At 36.5% G+C, this 16797-nt stretch overlaps 1 long non-coding RNA gene across 1 annotated transcript; it reads left to right on the plus strand.

Annotated features, from left to right (window-relative positions):
* Positions 1-4011: 4011 nt before the first annotated feature.
* Positions 4012-15892, plus strand: LOC115427255 (uncharacterized). The gene is made up of 3 exons (XR_003936461.1): positions 4012-4025; positions 5614-5618; positions 15786-15892. It is a non-coding gene; the product is annotated as an uncharacterized LOC115427255 (long non-coding RNA).
* The last annotated feature ends 905 nt before the right edge of the window (positions 15893-16797 follow it).

Below are 16797 nucleotides of genomic sequence, written 5' to 3' on the forward strand. Positions count from 1 at the left end.
TGTCTGCGTGGGTTCTCTCCGGGTACTCTGGCTCCTCCCACCATCCAAACAGATGCACTGATAGGTTAATTGGTTAATCTAAATCACCCATAGGTGTGAATGTGAGAGTGATTGTTTGTCTCTATATGACAGCCCTGCGATGAACTGGCGAAATGTCCAGGGTGTACCCCGCCTTCGCCCGTAAGTAGCTGGGATAGGCTCCAAGTGACCCCCATGACCCTAGTGAGGATATAGTGGGTTCAGAAAATGGATGAATGAAGTGTTAGTGATTCCCGCCAAATTGTATGCTAGTGTTTCCCACCACACTAATGGCAGTAAATTCAAATGGAATGTCCATGTTTTAATATTTAGTCTCTAATGCAGGGGTGGCCAACCCTGGTCCTGGAGAGCCACAATCTAGCATGTTTTAGATGTATCCCTCTTGCAACACACCTGATTCCAATGATAAGCCTATCATCAAGCTCTGCAGAAGCCTGATAACGACCATCAGGTGCGCTGGAAGAGGGAAACGTCTAAAACATACTGGATTGTGGCTCTCCAGGACCAGGGTTGGCCTCCCCTGCTCTAGTGTGTCTTTAAAAGGCCAAAGGCCTTGGGGGATCCCACCAGGAAACCAGAGGGAAGAGAACTAAGGATATATTTGATAAAATGTCGGAATGGTATGAATTTTTGAAAAAAAAACTAGGCATTTTGGTGACCTTTAACCTACAACATGACCTTGACATTAGACTTTTCATAGAACAAAGTACTCTTATGATACAATGTGGCACTGATGAGATCATTAAATGGCCCATCATGAACATACACTTGTCAACATTTGCTAGGGATCAGGACTATAACTTTGCTATATTCAGGGGTGTAATTCTGGAAACTTGACAGTTTATTTTCCCAGTGGAGTACAGCCTGTGGATGCGGATGGTGGCCACACACATTATTGACATCACACCGTATGTGTTTCAGAACATTCTGAGTGGTTTCAATGAAAACAAAATTGGAAGAGTAATTGTTGTGAACTCTAATTTCTAGGGTTGTATCACCCTTTTGCCTGAAAGTGCAATAAAAATGTATGTTTTTTTACCTTTTGGTCCATTTTTCTTTACATGACTAGCCAAAGTACACACATAATATATGAAGTCACCCAAAATATTATACAACATCAATTATTGTGCAAATATAAAACTGATCCCTAGCAAATGTTGACTAGTATATTTACCTCCGCCAAGGAGGTTATGTTTTTGCCAGGGTTTGTTTGTTTGTTTGTTTGTCTGTCCGTTAGTGTGCAACATAACTCAAAAAGTTATGGACAGATTTGGATGAAATTTTCAGGGTTTGTTGGAAATGGGATAAGGAAGAAATGATTAAATTTTGGTGGTGATCGGGGGTGGGGGGGCCCACGGGGGGGGGGCGCAGACCACAAAATTTCATCAAAATCTGTCCATAACTTTTTGAGTTATGTTGCACACTAACGGACGGACAAACCCTGGCAAAAACATAACCTCCTTGGCGTGGGGGGGCCCACGGGAGGGGGGGGGGCACTGATCAGCCTTGGCGGAGGTCTGCGCTCTCCGAGTGCTTCTAGTTATACACTGCACTGGACAAAAGAGTGCAGAAGCTGTGAAAGTTGCAATTTTCAGAGTTAAAAAAGTAATTTTCGGGGTGGGGGGGGGGGGGGGGGGGGGTTTGGATGAAAATTAAAAAAAAAAAAAAAAATTACACAGGAGTGCTTAGAACATCTTGTAGCATTAGAAAATCAGGGCTAATGTGGTATTTGATATTAAGCCCCCCCCTTATATAAAGACAATCACTGTCATATTCAGACCTATAGGTAATTTAGATTAACCTATCAGTGCATGTGTTTGGATGGTGGGAGGAAGGTGGAGTACCAAGAGAGAACCCACGCAGAGACATGGAAAACATACAAATTCCACACAGAAATATTGACTGGTGTTGGAATCAAACCCAGAACCTTTATACTGTGAAGCACAAGTGTCAAGCCTGCAACCAGACGTTAGTCTGGGTCTGTCTGTCTTTTATGTTGTTTGTCTCTTCCTGTTTTATTTTGTTAGTTTTCCCTCATGTGTCATGTCTGTCGTCTTTACTTCCTTTACTTCCTTTCCCTGATCGTGTTCACCTTTCCCCTGATTACCTGAATCCGCCCTGATTTGTGCCACCTGTGTCTCGTTGTCTTCCCTCCCTTTTGTGTATCTAAGTCCAGTCTCTTCCCCTGTTCAGACGCCAGTTTGTAATCTCTTGTAGTTACTTACCAGCGTTCTGATCTTGTCTGTCTTCCTGTTTTTGACCCGTTTTTGCCATCTCGATTTTTGCCTTTTGCCTGCTCCCTGTCGGTTTTGTCTGCCTCATCTGCCTTCCTGGTTTTGACCGTCCTGCCTGACTTATTGGTACGTGAGTTTGTCTATCCCTTATGTCCTGTTGCCCGTCTGTTAGCTTCCCTGTGCATGACCTGTTTCCGTCCCTGACCTCCCTCTGCTTTTCCCTAGTCGGGAAACCGGCTCCGGTAACCGAGCTGCGCAAAGGGTTCACGTCCTCAGCCCGGAGGATGGATCCGAAGAGGATTTCACCAACCATTGTCCTCAAGATTGTGTCACTCATTCTCATTATCCACCTGTTTGTATATTCAGTGACAAATAAATCCCTTGAACTTTATTTTTTGCCTCTGAGTTCTGCATTTGGATTCTGTGCCTGTACTAGTAGCATCACAACAAGTGCTATCCACTGCCCACACTTCTAACAATGCACAAAAAAAAGGCTACCTCTACTCTAGAAAGCCTCTCCTACCAAAGTTATAATTAACAACATTTTAAGTTCACACAGAGCCAAAAGGGCAAACAAACAGCACTCAGCTCACAGTGGTAACAGTAAAAGGTATTTGGTTAACAAAAGGTGGTTTCACAAAGACCATAAACAACGGTCCTAATTAACTGAAACACACAGCAGCTGGTGGGAACACTCAGGTGCTTGAACAGGTCAAAGTTACTAAATTAACACGAGTCAAATACTTCCAAAGCTAAAGTTAACAAAACAAAGAGCAAACAGAGTTCGCAACATGCAACACAACCTCACACGAAAGGCATCCGAGGAGAACTGAGCAGAGCGCACGCTACAGCCGCCCAGAGCTGTCAGCTGGAGCTGGTTTAGTACGATCAGCTGACGGGCGGGTCTCAGGCAATTTGCAGCGTCACCCAATCAGAGGGCTCCACATCAGCATGAGGAAGAAGGAAGTCTGGAAGGGCCCTTATGAAACAAAAATATATGGTAATATATTGAAAAATATAATGCATTATATTAAAAAATACATTTCCATATATGGGAAAGTAGTGCATATATTTTCCAGTATACTGCAATATATGCTTTAATCATATATTGACACATATAAAACATATATTGCAATGAAGAAAAAAACTGCACTATATTTTTACATATAGTTTTATTGGAACTCAGTTTCTTTCCATTGACACAAGTTTACATAAAGCAGATATTTATCGACACTTACATTACTTGGTATGCATAATAACATATTTCATGAAAATATGCATCGTGATATACATGAAAAAGTGTTAGCTGAAAAAAGATGCCTTCTTAGTCATTTTGGCAACATAGGATGAAAAAGATGTACATATATATACATGCATATTTTTTGAAGTGTATTACTAAATATATAATTACATGTATTTAGTAATACACTAGACAATATATGTATGTATATATGCATACATACATTATGAAGTGTATTACTAAATATATAATGACATATTTACATGTATAAGTAAATATATTGTCATATATGTTTCAATATATGGAAAGCGGCAATTCCTTATGTATTTTTCAATATATTGTAATATAATACAAAATATATTGATACAATATATTATTCTGTATATTTTAAATATAAATATATATTATACAGTAATATATTTTTCAGTCAGTAATATATTGACAGTCAATATATAGAGAAATATATTTTCTTTGCATAAGGGGGCATTCCTGGCTTTTACCTCACAAATACTGTACCCATAACAAAGTAAAAGAAATTCATTTCAAAATTCTTCACAAGATATATCCTGTCAACTCTTTCATTTCAAAATTCAAGGATGTGGATAACTCCTGTGTTTTCCGTGGACATGTTGATGAAACTTTAAACTATTTGTTTTTTGAATGTAATATCACAAAGCAATTTTGGTTTAACCTGTGTTCTCACATCTTCATCCAAGTTAACATGTCATACTGTTTTTCCCTGAGAGATGTTATATGTTATTATGAAAATAAGGACAAATGTCTCCAATATTTAGTTGTTTTTTTTTTATTATTATACTGGGTAAATATTTTATTCATAAACAAAAATGTTCAGCCTCCAATCCAACCTTTCCTCATTTTTTAATTGAATTTAACTCACTTCATAAATCATTAACGCTTGTCAATAAAAAAACAAACAAACAAAAAAAAAAAAACAGGACATTGCTTGTTAGTTATGATCAGTTATTTAATGCTTCCTCTGACATCTGATGAAATTTTGTGAGAAACTATTTATGTATTTATCATTTATTTATTTATTTCACCCACCTACCTATTTATTTCTCTCACCTACCTTCTTTTTTGTGTTTTTCTTTTGTCAGTATTTGTCTCTGTATTTGTTCTTCGATTACCATTTAGCATTAACTTTGTATCTGCTTACCCGTTGGATGTATGTTTGTCCCTTGGTTGTTTATTGTAAAGCGTCTTTGAGTACTTAGAAAGCGCTATATAAAACTGATGTATTATTATTATTATTATTATTATTATTATTATCATCATCATCATCATCATCATCATCATCATCATCATTATTATTATTATTATTATTATTATTATTATTTGTATATGAATTATTGAAAATGTATTTTGTGCATATATTAATTTTGTTTGTATTTCATTTTTATATCTGTATTCTCTTGTATGTATTGTGTTATATGTTAAATGTTTGAAAGTTTGTAAATTGATATTTAAATAAAGTTGGAAAAAAAAAAGGGCATTCCTGGCCTTTCACAGTACAAGTACACATTATTAACACACAAAGAGGGGGAGATGCGGCAGTAAAGTCCACAGGCAATTTTTTAATTTTTGTATTTTTTTTTTTTTTTTATAAATGTTTGACTTACAATAACAGTATGATGACCAATGGTAGTCGTCTAGTACTATGAGTCTTATGACAGCATGCTTTTACAATTGGAACTTGTAAAATTTCTGGTAATCTCCCTGCCGCAATTACAGCTAAATTATCAAATTATCAGAACCAATTTGCACCTACTGTTAAATTTAATCTGTGTACAGGTAAGTTTCCAGAAAAGGATACATGCATGTTAAAGCAAGATGCAGATGTGTCATCCAATCAAATCATAAAATAAAAGAAATGGAACATTCACATCCCAGGAGCCCTAAAGAACAGAGATGCTTTATGTGATGAAACTACTGTCCATGCAGGATTGGACTGTTCCTACACAATTAGATGTAGGCTGTTTGCTAAGACATTTGAAAACAAATGGAATAACAGGGTTGTCGACAGACCTGGCAGCACACGTTTGGTAAGCAAAGCATAGGTGACGAATCATAAATCTAAAGACAATGTTAAGAAGAGCAGGAAATGAAGACTAACTTATTCATTTGTTGAGGTGTAGAAGATACTTTCTGTCTGTGTTACAGCTTATTTTAAATAGACACAATACATGTAGATGATATTTAATGATGAAGTTTAATGCTTGTATCTTGACTTGCAACAAATCTTAGATCAGTGGTTCTTAACCTTGTTGGAGGTACTGAACCCCACCAGTTTCATATGCGCATTCACAGAACCCTTCTTTATTAAAAAATAAAATATGATTTTTTTCAAATTCAAGACACAGGTATATGTTTTACTGGTGCACAAAATGAACCGTGCATTAACATCACTGTGTTTTAAAGAACAAAACCAATACAGTGCATGAACTCGCAACAAATTACATACCTTTTCACAAAGACATGTCCTTTTTTTAATACTACCACACTGAAATGGTTTTAATTTTTAACCTTATGTATTCCAACAATGAACTTATTGTATTTATGCTATTTATAATTTTTAACATTTTAACACACACCCATCACCTAATTTCCATCAGGCTACAATAATAATGAATATTTACTGCAAATCAGCGTGACTGACGGCTTTAGCGTAATACGATTTCTCCATCCGCGACGGTGCGTTGGTCGTCGCATGATTGTAACTGACCAGTGCGGTGACCGAAAAATGTAAACAAACGCTACACATGGCTGCCTCCGTGGTTAACAGGAAGTAACAAAAGTCATAAAAACGATGTGGAAAATACTCAAATAATTCATCGTCAGACAAGTGGAAGAGATTATAAACACTTCCGGATGTGTTGGAGTGCTATAAGTAACAACAATACACCTTGTATATTGGATGTCAATCAGAGAAAGAGTCTCCGAAGCCGTTTGTTTACATACACGGACCTACCCCGACACACACACCCGACTAATGAGTCGAGTGTGTGTCTTGACCTCCGCCGAACCCCTGAGACTGACTCACCAAACCCCTAGGGTTCGATGGAACCCAGGTTAAGAACCACTGTCTTAGATGCTGTAGATCAGGGGTGTCAAACTCATTTTAGTTCAGGGGCCACATACAGCCTAATATTTTATAAAGTGGGCTGGACCAATAAAATAATATAAATAATGGGATAACAACTTATAAATAATTTTGGTGTTCAGTAAAAAAAAGTCATATTCCGTAATGAAAATGTTTACATCTACGAACAGTACTTGAACATAACATGAACAAATATGAACCTGAACATTCTTTTAAAAAATAAGTGCAATTTTAACAATATTACACCTTAGTTTATCATTTATACATGTGCATTATAACTTACACATCACAGTGGATCTACAAATACACGAAACATTAAATAACAGGCAGAATATTGATAAAATTAGAGTACTGTCAAGACATTTCAGGTTGTTCACATTTTTTTTGTAAAAGGCTAGTCTGTAAATGTAAACATTTTTGTGTAATTTTGACTTTTTAAAAACTGAAACAAAGAGGAAAAAACTACAGTTGTCATTATTTATAGGTTATTATGATAGTATTTTACTGATCTGAGCCACTTTAGATTGAATTAACATAAAATTATTATGGCTCCAAAATGACAACACAGCACGGGCTTCTTAAAGACGGGCGCTTTTATTTGACTTCTCAAACGCCGTGAAAACTAAAAGAAATAAAATACAATGGATTTAGGCACTTAACTGAAGCCTAAACAACACGAAATGTGAATAGCAAAAGGCTATCCTACCTCGTGACTACCTGTGACTTTGGAGATTTCAGGTACACAGTCTTTTTGTTTTGCGCATTCTAAATAAACGGGTTAATTAGAACAAACGTGATTACGAATATACAATGATACAAATGTACACAGTATTACAAGATACCTTATACAGCTAGCTTCCCTTAGCAGCTACTGCAGACATGGCTTCGTCAAAGGCTTTAGCGTGTCTGGGCTAAAACGGAACTTGAATCTTCTCTAACTCTCACCAAGTCTCGCGATAAAAGTGATAAATAGACTGAAATAAATAAAATGCTTACATTAACCTTAATATAACAAATAATGCCTCCTATACATGAAACAAAACATATTTTCATAAATGAAGATAATAACATAATTATAATATTTCATCAAATATTTTAACTCTTAAAACAAAACATAAATTTCTTCCATGCTTACACTGTTACACTGACTCTTACAATTATTTTAATCTCTTCAGTGTAATTTCATAGCAATTTTTGCATTTCACAAATTCATTCCAGGGGCTGGATTGGACCCTTTGGTGGGCCGGGTTTGACACCTGGGCTGTAGATCATATCATTGTATTTTTACACCCCTGTTACTATACAATACTGTTACAACAACCTAATCTAATCTAATCCTTTTTTTTTTTTTTTTTTTTACCAGATAGATAGATAGATAGATAAGTGACTTTCCTAGAGTCTCCAAAGCAAATAATCTATCATCCCACTCTGCCACACAGTGTATCACATCCCTCAAACTCGTACACGTTGAGTATATATACACACTTGAATACACATGAGTAAATCTATACCAAGATCTCAATTAGTAACAATCACCCTTCAGTGAACTTCATGCAGAACGGTAATTATCACCAACAGCCTTCACATAAAGACATCAATTAACCTTAAACACAGCATTGGCTGCTTCTGTCAGTTATAGTTAGTACAAACGCTACAGACTCTGGACCATAATGTACAGTATATGATGTCGTTGGAGACCATACAGCTCAGATGTCCTTGGTTTTACGACTTATACATACAAGTTTGAGTAAATTTAACATTTTTGCTTATTTTATGACAACTATACCACTAACATTTTTTTTTTTTTTTTTTAATGAAACATAGTGATTTAGAGTGTGTTTTTTTCAGGAAATGACAACTTTTTCAGAAAATGAAAAGGTACACCTTAGTAAGTCCATAAAACAAATGATATTGATGCAATGTTTGGTATTTAGTTAAAGTAAATATTTAATAGTTATTCATAAAAGAAACAGAGGAATTCACTAAAAACTTATACAGGGTGGGGAAGCAAAATTTACAATATTTTGAGGCAGGGATTGAAAGACAGTGTATGACCAATTAGTTTATTGAAAGTCATGAGAATTTATTTGCCACAAGAAAATTGACATAATAGAAAATGTTTTTATTCTGTGTCTCCTCCTTCTTTCTCAATAACTGCCTTCACACACTTCCTGAAACTTGCGCAAGTGTTCCTCAAATATTCGGGTGACAACTTCTCCCATTCTTCTTTAATAGTATCTTCCAGACTTTCTCGTAATAGTTTTGCTCATAGTCATTCTCTTCTTTCCATTATAAACAGTCTTTATGGACACTCCAACTATTTTTGAAATCTCCTTTGGTGTGACGAGTGCATTCAGCAAATCACACACTCTTTGACGTTTGCTTTCCTGATTACTCATATGGGCAAAAGTTTCTGAAAAGGTATGGATAATAGTGTTAGGTATGATTATGACATCAATATATGTTTGGTTTCAAAACAATTGAACAGTGCCTGCTGAGAAAAAACAACTAAATGTTCATTGTAAATTTTGCTTCCCCACCCTGTATATTAAGTGAAATGCAACACTGTGACCTCTTAATGTATTAGTTTGACTAATAAAAGTGCATTTTGTTCATGATAGATAGATGCACTTTATTTATCCCAAATTGAGAAATCACAGAAAGAAGCAGCAGAAAGAAGCAGCTGCATTGGCTGGGAAATGGACTCTTACCTCCCACATGGCAGGCAAGAATTTTACTACACTGAAAAAAAAAAAAAAATCTGTTGAACTAACATAATAAAAGTATTAAAAACGGTTCCACTAAATAAAGTTATGTTTTGGCAACTCATAAAAATCACGTGCATGTTTAATGATCTGCTTATGTTACACTCACATGATTTTTTCATGCCCTTTTAACATGTTACATTTTTGTTAAATATTTTTACTTTCCTTATTTTAACTGAACAGAGATATATCATATTAACCACTAAAAATGTAATCATTTTAATTGGATTCAACTTCAAAATGATTAACTAAAATAATTATTTTATGTTACTTTAAAAGGTACACTTTTTTTTCCACCATGGAATACTAGTTTCGCAAAGACTGCAATGAAACCCACATCTTTCTTGTGCCACCTAAACACTGCACATTTTTCAGAGAATAAAGTGAAGAAAACAAAATATCTTGAACCACTTTTAATCCAAAGATGGATTACAGAATTCAAAATTGTAAAGAACACTTTGGTGATAAACTCTAAAGCATTACAAAAATGCTGTAGTGGGGAGTATTTTTCATGTACCTCACATAAAATTGTAATACTTGGCAAACAGGTCTTTAAGTAAAAATAAACAATAAAACTGCACATCAAAATATACAGCACTGTGCATAAACAAATCACAGCATATGTCATGGCATATTCAAAGCATTCCCAACACTGAGGAAAGCAAGTTTTTTTCTGAACACCTTGAAATCATCAACAGTACTGTTCTTGAATTCTTGAGATGTCTTGCGGAGCATGGTGCTCTCCGGCTCTAAGACCACTTTAAACAAAACATTACAAACATGCTTTAGTAGTGGAAAAACACACTTCTTTGACTGCAAGAATGAAAAAAATATAACACTGTTTACCTATCAAAAATATATAGTAACTGTGCAAAATTGCAAACGCTGAGGAAAACAAACTTTTCTCTGTAAACACTTTGAAAAATGCTTATCTGTTTTGACAGATAAAATGTTCATTCATAGAGTCTGTTCTTGAGCACTTGAGCTTTTTTGGAAAGAGTGGTTAAGTGGTTGCACCTGCACCGCGGTGGTTGTGTAATGGCGGACAACTTGGCTGAAAAATTGAAACTTTCACAGGCAGGGGGCGTGGTTTTTGGGAGAGAGCAAGACTGTTGTGTGTCACAGTGACATGACATTTTCCTTAAGAGTGAATATCCTCCAAAAATGTGTAAAAGTCCAGTGACCAAATCATGTTTACTCCTCAAACATAAAACAATCATGTCAAATGTAAAAACTAAATTCATAAAAAGTCCACAACCCCTTTGAGGCCATTTTTTCAGTATACTGAACCACCAAACAACAAACGGGAACTCATAAAGAGGCATAATCACCTACATTAACAGCACATTGATTTGTATTCATGTATTTCAGTGAAATGAATCTGAAGAAATTTGTCATTTTAATTCATTTTAACACAGACTATATGGTCTTTAGAGACTTCAACACCTGTAAAGGACATCTGGTGCATTAGTCTGACCATGAACATTTACACAAACTTGGTGTCTTCAAATGTAGAATCATAAATTCTCAAAAAGATTCTGCAGATTCTTAACTCTTTCCCTGCCAGAGCATTTTCCAGTGAGTTGGTAGCCAGCGCCAGCCGTTTTGGTCATTTTCACTAATCTTTGGAGGCTCACTGAAAATGTTGTGTTACAAGTATGTGAGTACTGAATACATCAAAAGAAAGAACAGAACTTCAACTTTTAAACACAAAAAACGATTTTATTCTATCTTTATTCGTTCGTGAGATATAAACATTTGAATATTGGTCATTTTCAGGAAAAAACTGCATTTTGAGCAAAAAGCTGAGAAAATTGCATTTTTTTTCAAAGATGTTGATTTTCAAGATAAAACTGATTTCCTATTTACATTTTTGACTCTTTCTTATTTACCAACAGTAACACTGTCTTCAAAATCACAAAATAAAATAATAATAACAGCAATAATAGTAACAAACAGCTCTAACATATCCCATCATTCCACAAACTGTTAGGGGAATCCACACCAAACTTTAGAGAAAACATCTTCTAAAGCACCAGGATCCTTCTAAATTTTACACATTCACATACACCAATTATGAGTTTTTCACATATTAGTTTAGCTTTTTGATATAAACACTTAAATATTCCTCATTTTCAAGAAAAAAAGAAACAAATTCACTAAATACTGTAGATTTCTGGCCTTTCCTTGGCTGCACCAGGTCCTCCTGTTGGACCAGCTGCTGTGTTTGATCTGAAAATAATTATATGGACATCTAGTTATTTATCTATGTATGAATATATGTATTTATTTATTTCCTACTAAAGCCAAATCCAACAGTGTCTTACCTGTGTCCCCGCTGACATTATACAGCTGAACCACATCTGTGTCCTCAGTCTGAATCTGAACTCACTCTAACAGATGAACACTAGCTGTCCTTTGTCTTGTCCCATGTCTGTGTGTCTGTCTTCTCCTTGAATGTCCACTAGAAATGTCTCTTCTCTCTTCCTCCTGTCTGTCATTTTCTCTGTGTCGTTCCGTGCCCCCCCCGCACCTCCGTCTCGGACCCGAGCCAATCCGTGTTTCCCGTGTCCGTCTCCCTCACCTTCTATTTCTCCGTTCCTGTCTCTAAATGGTTCTTCTGTAGCTCCATCATATATTGAACTGTCAGACTCTGTCTCCATAATCATCTTTAAGGCTTTTGAAACTGCGCGCCGTTGCAGCAGAGTCGGCATTTCCTCATTCACAGTGACACGCGCTGTATGCGTTGCCATGGGATACGGAGACTCCAGTGCAAAAATGTTAAACCCGGTCCTTAATTTTTCCGAAAAAGCTGCTTAATTGTTTGTTTTTGGACTAAGGAAAGTAATTCACTTGATCCACAACACCTCCAACTACAGTATAACAGTGAAAACACGGATTGACGGAAAATCTCGTCATTGGCGGGGAAGCGTTGGGAAGCAATTGACGGAATATCTCGTCAATGGCGGGGAAAGAGTAAACTGTTCTTTCAAACAAGTGACTGAACTTCGAAGGATCCACTTCCGAAAAAAAGCTTCTAAAATACTGCACAGGTACATTTCATCTGCCTTGAATAGTCGATATTCAGTGCAAAGCTAAAGCTGGAGGACAGAGCAATACTTAACTGGACTTTCAAGCCCAGTGATGACTTGCATGCCTTAAATTACGATGCCCAGGTCTCTTGTAGAGTAAAATTGAAGCAGCACAATGTCCTCTTACTGTTAAAAATTGTCATCTGGTTGTACATCTCTTGCTACTCCATTAATGTGCCTCACTAACTTATTGTCTAACCTGAAAAACCTTAGAGGATTAAGGATCCAAACACCAGGCTCTGGTGTCAAAGTCTTGGATTTATAGAGTAGATCCACCCCAGCCACCTCCTGCATCTTGAGGCCAAAAAAGTCTCAGTGCAGGAAAAACTCCATTTTAGGTTCATGAACATTGACACCAGATGTGTCCATAGTTTGCAGAAACTCACAGTGGCAACATTTCTTCCTGGGAGTTGGAAATACTACTGTTTTAACTTATGAAGAGTTCAGAAATCAATCAGTAAGTTTTCCTTCACTACTCTTTCACGTCGCCAGTGGGTGTTTTATGTCACTCTTGGTACCAAAATGCAAGCAGTCTGGCTTTGTTTGACGACTTGTGACCATCCATCTTCATCTTGATGACATTCCATTTCCATTTCAATAGAGTTCATGCCTGGAAATTTAGAGTGGTCTCTTAATTTTTTTCCACAGCTGTAGGTTGCTACAGCTTTTCGAAGCACTCTCATGCCGAAAGCTCATACCTTATCTCACTTTGTAAATTTTACCCAAATGACTTAAATTGCTCAAGTGAATCACACAATCACTCCAATACTGGTTTCCCCACATTAGCAACAAGTAAATTCACATTTGTAGCATTTAGAACTTATTTAGACATTAGACATGCTGATACTACCCACCATGAGGAACCACTGAAGGTGTCTTGAGACAAAGATAACTACACCTACGATGAATGAGGAAGTTGTAAATGTTTCAGAACCACCTTTCAGACCTTCAGGTGTGAGTATTTATCAGTCAAAACTCAGTCAAAACACTGAGGCACTTAACTTCCTTGGCATTTCAACTTTCTGAGCACTTCCGAAATGACTCACTGTTCTTTTTAATGAAAGTTTTATGTTGTCTCACTGTTGGCGTCCATATTCATTGTATCTCATTTGCAAAAAAACAGTTAAAGTGGTGAATGTGCAATGTAACAAGTGGAGCAGCCTGCTGGTCTGTGCCATAATCTACCCACTGTGTAAAGGATTCCACTACATTTCCATTAATGCATCAGTCTAATGACTATACTTAGATGTGCCCATGTGCACTTTCTATAGCCGGTATGATCTGCTCTCCATTAGCATATTCCATTATTTCCCCTGTCTGCTTCTTTTAAAGTGTTACTTACTAGTCCACCATGTAAATTGCTTAAGCACTACAGATGAAAGACTGAATCAGATTTGTGTTACTGTTGCTTCACTGATAGTCATGTTTTTGCCTGCATTAAAATGTAGCCAGACACTGCTGAAGACTGGGGAACGAAAAGCATGACGGGCTTTTTCAGTAAATTTCAAGGTAAGACTCACTGTGCATGTCTGCGGACTTCATCTTTTAGTATTAAAAGCAACAAACCGGAGCCAACTGAACTGAAACGTCTCTGCTTTCAAGTAATCCTCTAAGACTGTTTTTTTTTTCCTTCGGTATGCCTCCTAAAATTAGTTTTTCAGCTGTTTCACAACCCAACTTCCCCAGGAAACATGCAACACTGATTGATTGTTTAAAAGTCCTTTATGTAAGATTTGTCTGTAATTCTGTCTGTACTGTTGGGAACTGATTGGTTGATGGTTGATTATGTCATTTCTAAACGACTATTAGCTAGTTTTACACACTGTTGCTGCTGTAGAGGAGCACAACAAAGACACTGTTTACCGACCTCAACTAAATCTTGTATCTTAAAAATTTTGCCAAGCTTTTGTTATTACTTTGTTTTATTACTACATCATTGCCTGTTTTTAATTTATTGTTATCACCTATCTTTTAACCTGTTTTTCATCATGGTGTTTGCTGCTGACCTCTTGGCCAGATCGCCATTGTAAAAGAGATCTCAATCTCAACGGGACATGAAAGCAGCCGGTACACTGACTTTACGGTAATCAGTAAGTAACAACATTTCTAATGCTAGTTCACCAGTGTCAATAAATTAGCATGCTAACCAGCTTGCACAAGCCTACACAGTTTGCAACAGTTTGCATCCAGTCTATCTTCAGTCCAACATGAGAAGCAGTGCTGATGTTTGGGTTGATGCCACAGATGAGTGTATTTGTTTTGGCAACTATATGTCTTCAGCGCCAAACTAGCACACTAACAAATCAAATCAATGGTGGCTTTGTAACCACTGTTCCATGCAATGTAATGATGTTCCATACCATGGATTTCTGATACTGGGTACTAATCCGATATTTTATACAAATACACTTAATGTCTGGAAAATCTAGAAATAATAATAATAATCTGATGTAGATTCAACTATGTATGTAGTCTGTTCAAATAGCCTACAATAGGGGGTACAAACATTTATTTAAATTTAAAATTTAAATTCCCAGTAAAATATTTAATTAAATAAATAAATGCCCCAAAAATTGCACAAGTTTGTCAATACCTACATTTTATATATTAACTAGAAGCACTCGGAGAGCGCAGACCTCCACCAAGGCTGATCAGTGCCCCCCCCCCCCGTGGGCCCCCCCACCCCCGATCACCACCAAAATTTAATCATTTCTTCCTTATCCCATTTCCAACAAACCCTGAAAATTTCATCCAAATCTGTCCATAACTTTTTGAGTTATGTTGCACACTAACGGACAGACAAACAAACAGACAGACAGACAAACAAACAAACCCTGGCAAAAACATAACCTCCTTGGCGGAGGTAATTGTATTCACTTCTTCAGGAAACCTTACATGAATAAATGTAGGCTTTTTTTGCCTATGTGAGATTATCTCAGTGATGCACATATGACAATATTACTCCAAACTGAAGTCATGCAGCAATTTGTTGAAGCATTTATTTATCTTATTACTTATTTCATAACCATATTTACCTTCACCAAGGAGGTTATGTTTTTGCCGGTGTTGGTTTGTCTGTCTGTCCGTGTGCCAGATAACTCAAAGTTATCGACGGATTTGGATGAAATTTTTAGGAAATGTTGATACTGGCACAAGGAACAAATGATTACATTTTGGTGGTGATCGGGGGGGCACTGATCTGCTTTGGCGGAGGTCTGCACTCTCTGAGTGCTTTTCTAGTTTACTGTAGTTATTGTGAGTTATTCTTTTTATTCTGGTGGCTAACTTGGTTAGTGTATCTGTACACTCCTCTGTATATCAGTTCATCTGTACATTTCTCCTCTGTAGGCTACATAGGCAGGCTATATCTGTTCATTCTCTGTATAAAGGTAAACATTCTTCTTCATGAATTTATACAGTTGTACATTGTACACACTGAACAGCACATTCCTTATTCTATAGTTTGTACATACTCCCCTACATCCTATATTATATTATACCCTCTTATCATCCTGTTATTTCTATTATTCTATCCTTTTAGTGTTCATATTATATTATACCCTCTTATCATCCTCTTATTTCTATTATTCTATCCTTTTAGTGTTCTATTCTATCTATGTAAGACTTCTTTCTAAGTGTTGATGTTTGTATGTCATGTTATTACAAAAGAATTTCCCACGTTTGGGATCAATAAAGCATGTCTAGGTAAATTTAAACGTTGGTAATAAAATTTGTTGTTTTTTTTTAAAGATGCAAATTGGGTAAGGTCTGCAAATCAGTTTTGTCCAAATGGAGTTGCCGTAGTTTTGTAACCATGATGGCTGACCGTACTATGCATGTGCGGAGCAAATCGGGTAGGTGTGCAGATCGGGTAGCTACAAATGCTCTAGTAGCAAAACTACTGGTTGAATTCATAACAAATTGGGTTTATAGATTGCCAGTGACCCAGAATAGATCTGATTATATTTTGGGAAAAGTAGGTCAAAGTTCAATTTTTTTTTTTTTTTTATGACTTTTTACCTCCGCCAAGGAGGTTATGTTTTTTCCAGCGTTGTTTTGTTTGTCTGTCTGTCTGTGTGCTAGATAACTCAAAGTTATGGACAGATTTGGATGAAAATTTCAGGAAATGTTGATACTGGCACAAGGAACAAATGATTAAATTTTGGTGGTGATCTTGAGGGGGGGGGGGGGGGGGGGGACTGATCTGCCTTGGTGGAGGTCTGTGGTCTCTGAGTACTTTTCTAGTTATTAATTTGAACAACTCCACCTGCAACAGTGCTTAGCGCCGCTCAAATCTCCACATTTT

This window comes from Sphaeramia orbicularis, chromosome 10 (assembly GCF_902148855.1).
Source record: "Sphaeramia orbicularis chromosome 10, fSphaOr1.1, whole genome shotgun sequence".
NCBI classification, from domain to species: Eukaryota; Metazoa; Chordata; class Actinopteri; order Kurtiformes; family Apogonidae; genus Sphaeramia; species Sphaeramia orbicularis.